We start from the raw sequence: 16,002 nt of genomic DNA on the forward strand, positions 1-16,002 counted from the left end.
GTCATACCACAGTGACTTGTACATTTCTGTGACACTGAAAGCTATGTCACCATCATTTCAAATACCAGCAGGGTCACCCATGGTGAACAGTTTTCTGTGGAGCTTTCAGATTGAGACAGAGTAGGAAGAAAGGCCTGGAGATCTACTTCTGAAAATTAGCCAGTGAAAACACTATGGATCACAACAGAACGTTGTCCGATATAGTACTGGAAGATGAGCCCCCTAGGTTGAGAGACTCTGGAAATACACAGTGGCTGCAGCTATGGACTTAAGCATACCGGCCATGGTAAAGATCACACAGGACCAGGCAGCATTTCATTCTGTTGTGCATGGAGTTACCATGAGTCTGAGCCTACTCGATGACAACAAACGGTGGGGGAGCCAAATTCTAGGGTGAAGGAGTAGCTTGAGCAAAGGCCCAGAGGCGTGAGACTAAAATTTTTGGTTGCAGTGAAACAAATCTAACTCACAAGCTTAAGCCCCAAAGAGAAGTTCCTGGCCTCTGTAGTTGACGTGGCTGTGTTCAAGAGTTGGAATGACATTGCTAAGAACCTGTTTCTGTGTCTCAGTTGTGTTTTCCTCCACGCTGTCTTCATTCTCAGACAGGCTTTTATCATGTGCTGTTGGAAATGGCCGCCACCAGGTCCAAGTTTACGCCCTGCTGGCTCAGCACCCTGGAGAACAAGAGCCTCGTTTCCCAACAGGGGTGGCAGAAATTCTGGGCTGTACTCCGTGGGCCTGATTGGATCATGTGCCCATTCCATCCTGCACATTTAAAAAATCTCAAACCTTGTAGTTGTCATCTCTACAACTTTGATTTGGGTCTTTTAAAAATGTCTTCCACAGCTCTTAACATCTTAATGTCTTCTGGGATGATTTCTTGCCCTTTTCTACTGTTCGTATTATCTGTGTCATTTCTGGGTCAGTTATGATTGATTACCTTTTCCTCTCAGTATAGGTATTATTTTTTTGCTTTTTTGCGTTCCAATAATCTTTGACTGCATGCCACACATTGTGAATTTTACTTTGCTGCACGACGGATATTTTTTCTATTCCTAAATATTCTCGAGCTCTGTTTTACACGATGGCTAAGATCCTTAGAAACAGTTTGGTCCTCTCAGGTTTTATTTTATGCTTTCTTGGATGGGAGTAGAAAAAAATTTTAATCCAGGGTTAATTTATTCCACAATGGAGGCAAGACCTCTCAAGTACTCTACCTGACACCCTTTAACTTATGGTTTTTCCACTCTGGCTGGTGGGACAGGCACAGTTCTAGTACTGTGTGGGTTCTGTAATTATTCCCCCAATCCTTCCAGGAGGTTCTTTTCCTGGTCTTGGGTAGCCTTCTCACATGTGTGCACTGGTCAGCACTCTGCTGAATGTTCGAGCGGAACCTTTGTAGACCTCATTCTGTGTATCTCTCTTCTCTCTGGCTCTCTGCTCTGCGAACTCCAGCCTTCTTGGCCTTCTGGTACTCCAAGCTCTGTCACCTCAAATCAGAGAGGTCACTGGGCTCCGCCTGGAGGGTATTTCACTGAATTTATTTTTAGGGAGATGAAAGGAAACCAGGAGTCCCTGGGTGGTGCAAATGGTTAAGCCCTTGACTACTAGCTGAAAGGTTAGTGGTTCAAACCCATCCACAGTTGACTTGGGTGGAAGGTCTGGTGATCTACTTCTGACATGTCACAGCCTTGAAAACCTTATGGAGCAGGTGTGCTCTGCACACATGGGGTTGCCATGAGTCAGAATCAACTCAATGGCAACTAACAACAAGTGCAAAGGAAAACCACTTGTCAGGTATTCTACCTGTAGTTTTCCGTTGCTTTTGGGATAGAAAATATATATATATATATATATATATATATATATATAAAAATAACTGACCCTGTTACAGAGGCTTCTTCTGTGTCTGATCAGATACAAGTGTTAGAAAGTTCCACCTTGCCTGTAGCCTTTATTGATTCGTTCTAGTTCCTCCACTGTGACAGGTATGCACACCTGGTGACCACTTCCTCTGCATCTCCCAAGGTCTGGCTCACTCCCGCCACCACCTGGGCTGTTCTCTCAAGTACCACCATTGTCTCTTTCCTTTCCCACTGTGGAGCTCATGTTTAAACATGATACTCCAGGCAAGTTCCAACTATAGAGCAAGGCATTACCTCCCACTTCCTGGATGTTATGATTCTATTGACGTAGACCTAGATCGCTTTGGCCTTTGTAAGGTCTGTGTTAACTGCTGTTGACACTGAACTTACAGTTGACCAAAACCTCTAAATCTTGTTTACATATGTGGTTAGCAAGCTACAATAATCATGGTATTTCTTTGCTTTAATATTGGCTTTTGGGGAACAAGTTTGAGTAAACCTGTGTAGAAATTTTATTTGGAAAGTGCAAAAATACAAATGCAGGACTCAGGTGTCCAGGCGGATGGGTCCTAAACCTAGAGTTTAGGTAAAAGCACATTGTGGGTCTTAAAATGGGTGCATGATCGAAATACACTCAACATTTGGTTACCCAAAGGTTTTGATATTTTGTAGACATCTTAAATTTGGCAGATTTCGGTATTTCAACCCACTGTCTTTTCAATTGGTTCTGATTCATTAAACCACACTTTGGAGAGTACTTATTTAAAGATAACACTTACGGTATTGAAGTTTACAAAGTACCAGATGGTGTGTGCTATTGACTCAACACTGAAATAAAGATGAGCTATTGATATTTGGTTAAGATAACGGCTGTTACCTAAGTGTAAACCCTAATGCAAAGAACACTGTCATTATACCGTAGGATAAAATAGTTGCTGCAAAACCCACAATTTAGAAAATAAAGGTTATCTGAAAGCGTGAAATTATTTCAAGTTAATTTTGTGCTCTGCTCTTGAGGCTGATTGGCATGAAATGTAATGAAATGCAGTTTTTGCTAAACAGCTGGAGCCAGGAGTGTCACCCAGAAACCTGCAATTAGCACTGATTGATGCTGAGCCTTTGGTGTGTCAGAGAAGATCAGAGCGCAGGATGCTGGCTCACAAGGTGGCCCCAGCAAGGCTGGTCAGCCTGGCCTCCAGGAAGTGGACAGACATGAGGGGTTATATTTCTGTAATTGTCCTTGAGTTGAGGGGGACAAGTGGGTGTCTTCACTGTCTGTTTCACTGGGGCAGGAAGAGGCTGGCTAGGGGAGGGCCTTCAACAGTTCTGTGTGCGAGTGTTTCTGGCCCTTGGGTGGTGTGATCAGTTTGCAGTCAGCTACGAACCTAAAGGTTGGCAGTGAGTGAGGGGCTGGCCTCCAGAGGAAAATCCAGGTGGCGTTGTAGAAGATGTGTAATCAGCGCTAGGCAGGTAGAAGTGGCGAAGCCCCCGTGTGCTCAGTAAATACCTGTGATATCACTGAAGGATGCCTGGGGCGGGGACAGTACCATCTTCTAAGGTGAGCGGGCCAGATCTCTCCTGGACTTCCACTCCACGTTATTTTACTGTGAAAGTGATTAATTTGAGGCAAACGTTTGTTTTTTTCATCTGCTCGAAAATAACAGCCAATGAATACGTGCCTCCAAGGGTTGTGGAACTGAGGAAAACAGGGCGCCATGGTGCTACTTTGGGGTATGGCTGTGAGGATTTTAAGATTTATGAGAGAAAAGTATCTTCTCTTGCCCAGAAGACGTCACTCTGATGGTTTTGCTCTTCCCTCAGTGTCCAAGTTAGTTGCATTTTTAATGTTGTATCCCGTACCTGTCAGGAGTCATATAAAGCCAATAAGCTCAGGTCGCTCCTACCGACATTCTGCTGTTCTGAAGATGAAGCTAGTTCATCAGCTGTGGGTTTATTTTTTATTGTGCTTAGGTGAAAGTTTACAGAGAGCATTTTTTTCTCATTCAACAATTCAGACACAAATTGTTCTGTGACACGCACTGCAATCCCTGCCATGTGTCAACGCTCTCCCCTTCTGTGCCCTGGGTTCCCCATTTCCATCTGTCCATTTTTTCCTGTCCCTTCCTGCCTTCTCGTCTTTGCTTTTGGGCAGGTGTTGCTCACTTGGTCTTGTATACGTGACTGAACTGAGAAACATGCTCCTCACCTGTGTTACTGCTTGTTTTACAGGCCTGTCTAATCTTTGGCTGAAGGCTGAACTTGAGGATACATTTGTTTTTTAACTAAAGGAAATGCAGGTAAGACCTGGAAACAGCAGATGGAGCCTGATCCTGGCCATGCGGGAGAGACTTGGTGCATTACAGACCCTCTCTCCTTGCCCTTCCCGGGTGCCTATCCACGTTAGCATCATGGCATCTGGGGAGCAAGCCATTCTGGGCTTCCCATTTCCTGCACTTCCTCAGATGCCCCAAAGCGAGTGGGTGACAAGCAGTTCCCAAGGCTTGTTGTTGTTAGTTGCCATCCAGTCAATTCTGACTCAGGGCGACCCCATGCCTGCAGAGTACAGCTGCTCCATAGGGTTTTCCAGTCTGTGACCTTATGGAAGCGGATCGCCAGGTTTTGCTCCCAAGGCACCTCTGGTGGTGTTCGAACCACCAAACTTTCAGCTGGTAGCCGAGTGCTTAACTGTTTGTTCTACCCGCTGCTTACTTCTCAGGGGCTGGTCGTGGGCAACAGTGTCATTTGCACCCGAAAATCTAAGCTTTGGGGCAGAGCAGGTTTGGGTTCTTCTGAACCTGGCGCAGGATAGGTGCGCTGTGCTGCTGGCGCCAGGGGCAACGGTGGGATGAGCTGGCAGGGGCTGCAGACCTGCTGGGCCAGACAAAGAGCAAAGGCTTCGTGAAGACAGCTCAGCCTAAACCACAGAAGCAAGAAGTTGCCTCTCTTTCCTTTACGCCGATGGGGGTGGGTGTCCCATGATAGCTCATCTGCCTGAAGGCACCCACCCCTGCCCTTCCTGAGGCCTCCTCCGCCTTTACCCCCGATGACCCCCCGTTGCACTGTCCTTCCTGATGGCCCCAGCACTGTCCGTTCAGCCACCTTTTCTCAGCCTTAATCAATGGCCTGCCGAGTTTAACTAGACCCTTCTAATCTGCCTCTTCCTTTCTCTTACCAGGTCTGGTGCCAGGTAAATGCCCCCCACACATCCCTGGGTACTTGTTCTTCTTCAGAGGAGTTGGTGGTGGGGGAGCTGCTTCTGCAACATGGAGAGTCCAGAATATTTGCCTGGGGGTCACTTTATCAGCGTAGGTGTGGTGGTTAATTTTACCTGTCAACCTGTCTAGGCAACGGTGGCCAGTTGTTGGGTCAAATGCTAGCCTAGATGTTGCTGAGAAGTATTTACACGTGATCACCATTTATTTCAGGTGGCTGTAGACAAAGAAGGTCACCGTTTGCCGTTGAGTCCATCCCACCTCCTGGCGACCCTGTGTGTGGCAGAGCAGACCTGTGCTCAGTGTGGTTTTTAATGGCTGATATTTCAGAAGCAGATCACCAGGCCTTTCTTCCCAGGCACCCCTGGGTGAACTTGAACCTCCAACCTTTTGGTTAGCAGCTGAGCATGTTAACCCTTTGTACCACCTAGGGATTCCAAGTAAAGCTGAAATAAACCTGATGACCATCCATAATGTGGGCGGGCCTCTTCCCATCAGTGGAAGACCTTAAGAGCAAAACTAGGGGTTTCCCGAGGGAAAGTTCTGCCTTCAGACTAGTAATAGACATCCTGCCCCTTCTGTCTCCCACAACCTGACCTACGGATTTTAGACAAAAGACCACCACAATTTCCTGCCCGACCTACGAGTTTTGAACTTGCCAGTTCCCAATCTCGTGAGCCAGTTCCTCAAAATGAATCTTTTTCCACATACCTGTCTCACTGGTTTTGTTTTCTCTAAGATAGCTGGCCATTTCAAAAGTGTAATTCCTGCTTCCTGGGTGACTCCAAGTAGGGACTGTCCCACCAGCAAATCTACTCTCTCAGGGTAGAGTGTTTTCGTGTCACTGTGGCACTTCCAAGAGCCCTGGTGGTGTGGTGGTTAAGTGCTTGGCTGCTAACTGAAAGGCTGGCAACTGGAATCCACCAGTGGGTCCATGGGAGAAAGACGAGGCAGTCTGCTCCGGTAAAGACTGCAGCCTTGGAAACCCTATGGGGCAGTTATACCCTGTCCTTTAGGGTCGTTATGCGCTGGAATTGACTTGATGGCAACAGGTTTTGGGTTTGGTAGCTATTCCACTTCTGGTCACCAAAGCCACAGTGGGTGCCCTACCTACTTTGGCCCTTCTTTCACTGTCCCTCTTTCTGGTGACTCCTCAGCCCCCGTCGGCCCTGTCCACACCCACCCCAGTGCCTGTCAGCCTGTTATGACACCCTTCTGACCCTATTCCAGGCCAACGTGTCCTCTTGTGGACACAAGCCGTTATTGTCTAACTTGGGGGTTCTTGACCTTGGGGGTCTGTGGATAGAACACAGTGGGTATGTGAACTTGGATGGGAAAACAACGACATCCTTACTGCCACACAGTGCTAGCTGAAATCCTGTGTCCCTTCATCTGTGAATGGAGGCTTCTGGGCACTTAGCTGGGACTCTGTCCTGTGCTGGCATTGCTGGGGGGCACGCTGCATGGATGGCATCCCTGAGCAGTTGAAGCCTTGAGAGCTTCATCGGGATCCCGGGAAGGATTTTCACTGCACGTTACAGTCACTGCAGATATCTGGATACAGCATTCCTGCTCACAGCGGCTTCTGAACGGGTGCGCCCGTCAGGCCTGCTGCTCGAGGCCTATTGGGTGCGTCAGTAAGGAGCTCATGTGTCAGCCTATTAGAAACTGGTTTTCTAAAAACTTTTGGTAACCATATTCATTATAACTGATTTCCTTTGCAGTTCTGGTTTTATCGTATGCCTTTAAAATCACCCATCTGAGAAGGGATCTATAGGCTTTGCTCAACCACCCAAGGGTTCCTGGTACCAGGTGGGGAGACCCCAGTCCCCTGCACTGGGGTCTGTGTCTCCTGCCTCAGCCACTCTGGGTCGACCCCAGGCTGCTGCCCTCTAACCTTCTGAAGTACAGTGATGTGATGTCATTTTTTCTCCCACCAGCAGAATGCAGGAGAGTCCCGGCTGGGTTTCCCCAGTCCCCACGCCTCCTCCACCCCATTGGCCTCTGTCCCTGGCATGCGCCGGTGCTTGGTCCACACAGCGATGAGCGATCACACGTGCCCATCTCTTTCCCACCTTTCTGAATTCCTACAGCTCCTCCTTCTGAAGTGTTCTCCTCTCTACTTGGAGGCCCATCTCTTCTGCAAGGCCTCCAGAGAACTCGGTGTGTGGGTCCCCCTTATCGTTGTGACTCCCAGGGGAGGTGTGCAGATGAAACGTACTGCGGCTGAGTTGAATGGAGGTGACAGGAGGGTGTGCCGCGTTTTGGGACAAGTTATCCTGCTGAATGCTAATGCCTTCTGGAATTCAGAGATGGCAAACTCAACCCCAAGAAAGCACTCCTGCCCCAAAGCTTTCAGGGAGCTTTTTTTTTTTTTTCCCAAGTCCTCATATTGGCCCTGCCTGCAGCCCCTGGTAACCACTAATCTGCTTTCTGCCTATTCTAGGTATTTCATTTAAATGGAATCTGTAGTGTTTGTCATTTTGTGTCTGACTTATTTCATCCAGCATGATGTTTCCAGGGTTCATCCATGTTGTAGCGTGTATCAGGACTTCATTTCTCTTTATGGTTGGATAATATTCCATTGTATGTATATAACACATTCTGTTTATCTATTCACCTGTTGTTGGTGGTGGTTGTTGTTAGGTGCCGTCGAGTCGGTTCCGGCTCATAGCGACCCTATGCACAAAAGAATGAAACACTGCCCGGGCCTGAGCCATCCTTACAATCCTTGTTATGCTTGAGCTCATTGTTGCAGCCACTGTGTCAATCCACCTCGTTGAGGGTCTTCCTCTTTTCCACTGACCCTGCATTCTGCCAAGCATGATGTCCCTCTCCAGGGACTGATCCCTCCTGACAACATGTCCAAAGTATGTAAGACACAGTCTCACCATCCTTGCCTCTAAGGAGCATTCTGGCCACACTTTTTACAAGACAGATTTGTTCGTTCTTTTGGCAGTCCATGGTATATTCAATATTCTTCGGCAACACCACAATTCAAAGGCATCAACTCTTCTTCAGTCTTCTTTATTCATTGTCCAGCTTTCCCATGCATATGACGTGATTGAAGATACCATGGCTTGGGTCAGGCACACCTTAGTCTTCAGGGTGACATCTTTGCTCTTCAACACTTTAAAGAGATCCTTTGCAGCAGATTTGCCCAATGCAATGCATCTTTTGATTTCTTCACTGCTGCTTCCATGGCTGTTGAAGGTGGATCCAAGTAAAATGAAATCCTTGACAACTTCAATCTTTTCTGCATTTATCATGATGTTGCTCATTGGTCCAGTTGTGAGGATTTTTGTTTTCTTCAAGTTTTTTTTTTTTTTATGTTGAGGTCCAATCCATACTGAAAGCTGTGGTCTTTGATCTTCATTAGTAAGTGTTTCAGGTCCTCTTCACTTTCAGCAAGCAAGGTTGTGTCACCTGCATAACGCAGGTTGTTAATGAGTCTTCCTCCAATCCTGATGCCCCGTTCTTCTTCATATAGTCCAGCTTCTCGGATTATTTGTTCAGCATACAGATTAAATAGGTATGGTGAAAGAATACAACCCTGATGCACACCTTTCCTGACTTTAAACCAATCAGTATCCCGTTGTTCTGTCTGAACAACTGCCTCTTGATCTATGTAAAGGTTCCTCATGAGCACAACTAAGTGTTCTGGAATTCCCATTCTTCGCAGTGTTACCCATGGTTTGTTATGATCCACACAGTCGAATGCCTTTGCATAGTCAATAAAACACAGGTAAACATCCTTCTGGTATTCTCTGCTTTCAGCCAGGATCCAAATGACATCAGCAATGATATCCCTGGTTCCACGTCCTCTTCTGAAACCTGCCTGAATTTCTGGCAGTTCCCTGTCAATATACTGTTGCAGCCGTTTTTGAATGATCTTCAGCCAAATTTTACTTGTGTGTGATATTAATGGTATTGTTCTATAATTTCTACATTTGGTTGGATCACCTTTCTTGGGAATAGGCATAAATATGGATCTCTTCCAGTCAGTTGGCCAGGAAGCTGTCTTCCATATTTCTTGGCGTAGACGAGTGAGCACCTCCAGCACTGCATCTGTTTGTTGAAACGTCTCAATTGATATTCCATCAGTTCCTGGAGCCTTGTTTTTCGCCAATGCCTGCAGAGCAGCTTGGACTTCTTCCTTCAGTACCATCAGTTCCTGATCATATGCCACCTCTTGAAATGGTTGAATATCGACGAACTCTTTTTGGTGTAATGACTCTGTGTATTCCTTCCATCTTCTTTTGATGATTCCTGCATCATTTACTATTTTCCGCATGGAATCCTTCACTACTGCAACTCAAGGCGTGAATTTTTTCTTTAGTTCTTTCAGCTTGAGAAACGCTGAGCATATTCTTTCCTTTGGTTTTCCATCTCCAGCTCTTTGCACATGTCATTATAATACTTTACTTTCTCTTCTCGAGAGGACCTTTGAAATCTTCTGTTCGGTTCTTTTACTTCAATTCTTCCTTTTGCTTTAGCTGCTCGAGGCTTAAGAGCAAGTTTCAGAGTCTCCTCTGACATCCACCTTGGTCTTTTCTTTCCTTCCTGTCTTTTCAGTGATCCCTTGCTTTCTTCATGGATGATGTCCTTGATGTCATTCCACAACTTGTCTGGTCTTCAGTCACTAGTGTTCAATGCATCAAATCTGTTCTTGAGATGGTCTCTAAATTCAGGTGGGATATACTCAAGGTCATATTTTGGCTCTCGTGGACTTGCTCTGATTTTCTTCAGTTTCAGCTTGAACTTGCATATGAGCAATTGATGGTCTGTTCCACAGTGGGCCCCTGGCCTTGTTCTGACTGATGATATTGAGCTTTTCCATCGTCTCTTTCCACAGATGTAGCCAATTTGATTTCTGTGTGTTCCATCTGGCGAGGTCCGTGTGTATAACTGCTGTTTATGTTGGTGAAAGAAGGTATTTGCAATGAAGAAGTCGTTGGTCTTGCAAAATTCTATCATTTGATCTCCGGCATTGCTTCTATCACCAAGGCTATATTTTCCAACTACTGACCCTGCTTCTTTGTTTCCAACTTTCACATTCCAATCACCAGTAATTATCAATGCATCTTGATTGTATGTTTGATCAATTTCAGACTGCAGCAGCTGATAAAAATCTTCTGTTTTGTCATCTTTGGCCCTAGTGGTTGGTGCATAAATTCGAATAATAGTTGTATTAACTACTGTTCCTTGTAGGCGTATGGATATTGTCCTATCACTAACGGCGTTGTACTTCAGGATAGATCTTGAAACGTTCTTTTTGACGATGAATGCAACACCATTTCTCTTTGAGTTGTCATTCCCAGCATAGTAGACTATATGATTGTCTAATTCAAAATGGCCAATACCGGTCCATTTTCAACTCACTAATGCCTTTTTTTTTTTTTTTAATGCCTAGGATATATCAATGTTTATGCGTTCCATTTCATTTTTGGCGATTTCCAATTTTCCTAGATTCATACTTCATACATTCCAGGTTCTGATTATTAATGGATGTTTGCAGCTGTTTCTTCTCATTTTGAGTCATGCCACATCAGCAAATGAAGGTCCCGAAAGCTTGACTCCATCTACGTCATTAAGGTCGACTCTACTTTGAGGAGGTAACTCTTCCCCAGTCATCTTTTGAGTACCTTCCAACCTGGGGGACTCATCTTCCAGCACTATATCAGACAATGTTCCACTGCTATTCATAAGGTTTTCACTGGCTAATGCTTTTCAGAAGTAGACTGCTGGGTCCTTCTTCCTAGTCTGTCTTAGTCTGGAAGCTCAGCTGAAACCTGTCTTCCATGGGTGACCCTACTGGTATCTAATACTGGTGGCATAGCTTCCAGCATCACAGCAACACACAAGCCCCCACAGTACGACAAACTGACAGACATGAGGGGGCCTGTTGGTGGACGCTTCATTTTTTCCCCATACTTGGCTCTTGTGAGTAATGTTACAATGAACACTGGTGTACAAGTATCTGAGTCCCCACTTTCAAGTCGTTTGGGTAGGTACTTAGGAGCGGAATTGCTGGGTCCTATGGTAATTCTAAGTTTAACTTTTTCAGGAGCCACCAGACTGTTTTCCACAGTCACTGCACCATTTCACATTCCCACCAGCAATGGAAGCAGGATCCTGTCTGTTCACATCCTTGCCAACTGAGCCAACTTTTGGATAGGGAACGTTCAAAGGCCTCGTCTTTGCCCTTCAGAGAGGGAAGGATAGGAACAGAGTGAAGTTACAGGGACCACGGAGCAAAGAGTCCAGATCTTGGTGCCTGACCATGAAGCGGCACCAGAGCATAAGAGCATCCATGAAGCTGCCTCACTGGGTGAGTCCTTGTCACACAGGGGTCTGTCCCCACCCCAGCCACTGAGGGCAGAGCCTGTGCTTCCAATCCTTTGGCTGAGACCTGAGGCCCTTGCTGCTAGGGCCCCCGACAGCCACACAGCATGAGCCTCCCATCCCCTTCTGGCCCCCCGGCCTCCAACCTCCTCCCACCCCACACTTACCCTCTGAGAGCCCCACATCCTAATGAATGTGTGAGGTGCAGGCTTGGGCAGGGATAGACCCTTTAAGGGTGTCGATGTGTCAGAGTACAGGCCCCACTGGATAGGTGACAACCTACAACATAAGGCTGTTCCACCGGTAGTGTTTATGTTTTTGAGCATTTTTATTTTTAATTAACTGTTTGGCACAAAGTATGGTGTCTAATGCTTTCAGTTGCTACACATCATTGTTAGGTAATAAATTCTAAAAAGGTCAAGTGACTAGTTTCTTGGCAGAGGTAGCTGTAAACAGCAAGCCCGCCACATCTGAGACTCTTGTTTCCATCGGAGTGAAAGTCTCAGACAGGAGGAGGCCTGACCCTGGGTGGCCACAGGGTGGTGGATGGAGCCAGAGGACTGCCATCAAGGGCCAGTTTCAGTGATGAGTAGCTATTTAGATCATGTTTGCATTAAAACCCCACAAACAATGGGACAGAGGCAGAGTCCCATGGGTTTTAATCCAGTTGAAGACTTGCACTACCCTTCCTTCTGCCTGCATTCAAGAAGGTGTCATGGGGGAACTTGGAGAAAGGTATCCACTCTGTCTGAGGTCGAGTCATCAATTCACTTATTGATATTTTCTTGAGCACCTTGCACATGCTCAGTGCGGTGCAGGGCTGGGGAGACAAGATGATTAACCGTGACTTCCACCCTCAGGGAACTTGCCCTAGGCTGGGAGGAGTTCCTGTGTGGCTGAAGGGGGCGACATTTACCCGGCCCCATCAGCGGAGAGGGCCAGAAAAGAGGTTCTGAATTCAATACAGCCTTCGGCATCTGTGTTTTGGAAACTGTCTTGAGGATGAGTGATATATAAAGACAGTTGTTGTTGGCTGCTGTCATGTTGGCCCTCAACTCATGGTGACCCCATACACAACAGAATGAGGGCTACCTGGTCCTGTGCCATCTCCAGCTCAGGGCCTTTCAAGAAAGCTGCCAGGTTCCCCTTGCTGAGGTTCTGATCTGCGTGGGTCTCCAGTTCCCTGCTTGGATCTGCTTTCCTGCTGCTCTGTAGGTTTTTCTATCATGGCTACCGAGCTGCAGGAGGCATTTAGGCTTATGTGGGAATATCTTTGCCTTCTTGTCTTTTCCTCCAGCTAACCAGCTGCTCTTGTGTCAACTCTGACTCCTGGCAACCCCTGTGTTTCAGAGTAGAACAGTGCTCCGTAGGGTTTTCATTGGCTAATTTTTTGGAAGTAGATCATCAGGTCTTTCTTCCATAAAGACAATTAAAATGTGATGAAACCATGAAAGTTGCCATTTGAGAATTCAGGAGAATGCTGGTCTCCAGTAGACCGTGCTCCGTTTTTTGTGAAGCATGCTCTCTTCAGACCAGGAGGGCAGGTGGGCTTGAAAGCTCGAGTGGAGGGGTGGAGTTGAGCTGAAGATGGGAAACGGGAGGCAAGGGAGCTGTCCGTGGTGCTGCTGACGGTCACATTGAGAGCAAGGTCCGGTCACGTAGCAGGAGGGCCTGGCCCTTTCATCTGGAAAGGGAAGTGTGCAGGCGGCATTCTCAGACTCCTGCTGAGAGCAGGCTCACTGAGGCTGTTCTTCCAGACTTTAGTTCCATCAAAGCCTTCCTGAAAATGCCTCTCACTATTCGCCTTTGTCCTGGAAGGGCTCCTGCAGCTGACCCATGTCTAGGGCTCTGACTGCAGGCAGTGGATGCCATGCCAGGGAGAAGAGCCTCATCGGTGGCCTGAAGCTCGCTCAGCTCTTCATCCCTTCGGGGGACCCTCCTTACTAACACATTGAGACCTGGCCTTGCCTCACTCACACGGGTCCGTTTGGCAGATGTGTCCAAGGAAAGACGCTGTCCTGGAGATCCAAATTGCAAGTCAGAATGCAGTTTGTCTTACAAGCCAGCAGTTCTCAAAGGATAATTCCTGAAACATACCTTTCTAAATCAAATAGTACATGTGTAGGATTTTTTTTTTTTTTTTTTTTTTTAAGTTGCATGAGGTATAAATCAAGCTATTTGGCAACTTAGAGAATTTTAACGACCATGTCAAGACCCAAGGCCCTGGGTGGTGCAACAGTTAAACACTCGGCTGCTAATTGAAAGGTTGGAGGTTCGAGTCCACCCAGAGGTGCCTCAGAAGAAAGGCTGGGTGATCTACTTCCAAAAAATCAGCCAATGAAAACCCAATGGAGCACAGCTCTACTGTAACATACACGGGTTGCCAGGAGTCAGAGTTGACTAGATGGTAACTGGTTAGCTGGAGGAAAACACAAGAAGGCAAAGATATTCCCACATAAGCCTAAATGCCTCCTGCAGCTCGGTAGCCCTGACAGAAAATACCACAGAGCAGCAGGGAACCGAGACCCATGCAGATCAGAACCTTGGTAAGGGACACCTGGCAGCTTTCTTGAAAGGCGCTGAACTATGATGGCCAAGGGTCATGGTGTATACTCTGCTTTTCAGAATCATTTTTGCCCTCCTGACCATGTCCAAACACGCCAGCTGGCAGAAAGCTGAGCTGTGGGTAGGCGATCCCAGGGCCCAGGCCAGGAACGCCTAAGGGAGTCAGAGAAGAACCAGAGTGGACTGGAAAAGAAGGTGAGCATCACATTTGACTTGCGTGGCTACTCCTGTGAGGTGAGGTCCTTCTTCTGAGGCACCTCTGGGTGGACTCGAACCTCCAACCTTTCAGTTAGCAGCCGAGTGTTTAACTGTTGCACTCCCTGGAACTCCTCTTCTTCCTCAGTTGGGTTAACCTTCAAACCTAGCTGAGAAACTTTAGCAAGTGCCTCAGGGGGTCAAATATGAAAGGAAGCCTTAGCAAGGAAGTGCAAGGCTGCAGGCCACAGAAGTTAAAAAAGAATACACGGCCTCAAAAATTAAAAAAAATAATTTAAAATAATTTTAATGTTTGATTTAAAAGTTCAAATCTGGCTGGAAATGCAGCCTAGGAGGCTTACTGACAAAGGCGTTTGCCTCTGAAGGTCTCCTCCGGCTCACCCTCTGTGGGAGGTTCACTCTCAGATTGGCTTGCTCTCCCCGCCTGAGGCATTGGAATCTGCTGTGGTTTACTCTGTTTCTGGACTGTTCCCTTCTTGTGTGTTGGTCATGCATGCTGGGTATTTTCTACATTGTGTAGGTAGAGCGCAAAGAATGCTGAAGACAGAATAACCTTCCAGATTTTCTTCCTTCGATTTCGAATACAGAGACAATGTCAGGTTCATCCTCCCTTAAACTGTGGCCAAATTAAAATCTGTTTATCTCAGATGCGTTAAAAAAGGGGTCCATGCAAATTAGGACTTACACTGCAGCAATCACGGGCATGTTCCTTATTGAAGGTTCTGACCGCCCCAGACTTATAAAGTGGAAGACAATGCCGACCACTTGCTCTCTGCATTTTATTTGCAAAACTGAAATGCATATTTTAAAATGTAATTTAAATGTGACTTAATTTTTTTGTAAATGTATCAGTATGTCACACATGGTGTGTGTTTACGTCGGGTACAGAAAGAATTTGGGCACTTCTGTTCCTCCTTCTCAGCGTGCCTCAGGCTGCTCTTGTGTAGGGGGATGGGGCTGGGGGGGTGAGGTGTCTACATGAATCTCCCTCCGATGTCTGTGAAGGGTGGAGGCCCAGATGTCAGGGCCGGGAGTCATGTATCTGGTTCTTTCTCCAAGTTAAACGGATGAAAAGCATCCTGTAAAGCACCCAGATTCCCTTTAGTTGAGAATGAAACCTGCCCCCTTGAACTTGCAGGAAGTGTGGGTGAGGAATCCTGGTGGAGTGGAGGAGGAGCCAGGGGCCAGAAGTTGGAGACCTGGAGGACCTGACATCTTGAGTCTCACCAAGCTCCCTTCCAGCCTCCTGCACCCCTAACTCCCCACCATCCCCCAGCTTGTCCTTGCCCCTCTCTGCCCCTGCATCCAGTCATTACCTGAGTCCCTGAGTTTGGATTTCTTGTTGCCTTCCTGGTGTTTCTTCTTCTTCTTTTTAATCCCACCACTTGGCCATGTTCCTCTCTTTCTTTTAATCCAAACTCCAAATCTGATGTTGATGCCAGACAGGACACCCTTGAATAGCTCTGTTTACAGAACTAGTTGGCTTCTGTTCCATCTGTTGTCTGCAGAATTGCCGTATTACACTTCTGCTCCAGTCTGGATCCCTGGTCAACCCCTCTCCAGCCCCTTGATGGCAGACTTTCAGTGATCGGGGTCTTCGAATCACCAAGTAAACCCGAAATCCTTGGAACTCACAAGAGATAAGGTCCCTTACAGGCAAGCCTCAGGAACTGCCCCTTCTACCCGTCTTTTGTAAATGTATCAGTATGTCACACATGGTGTGTGTTTACGTCGGGTACAGTGAGGTGAGTTCTATGAAGACATAAGTAGGCAGAATTGGGAGGTGACCGGAGAAGAAA

This window comes from Elephas maximus, chromosome 16, assembly GCF_024166365.1.
Source record: "Elephas maximus indicus isolate mEleMax1 chromosome 16, mEleMax1 primary haplotype, whole genome shotgun sequence".
NCBI lineage: Eukaryota > Metazoa > Chordata > Mammalia > Proboscidea > Elephantidae > Elephas > Elephas maximus.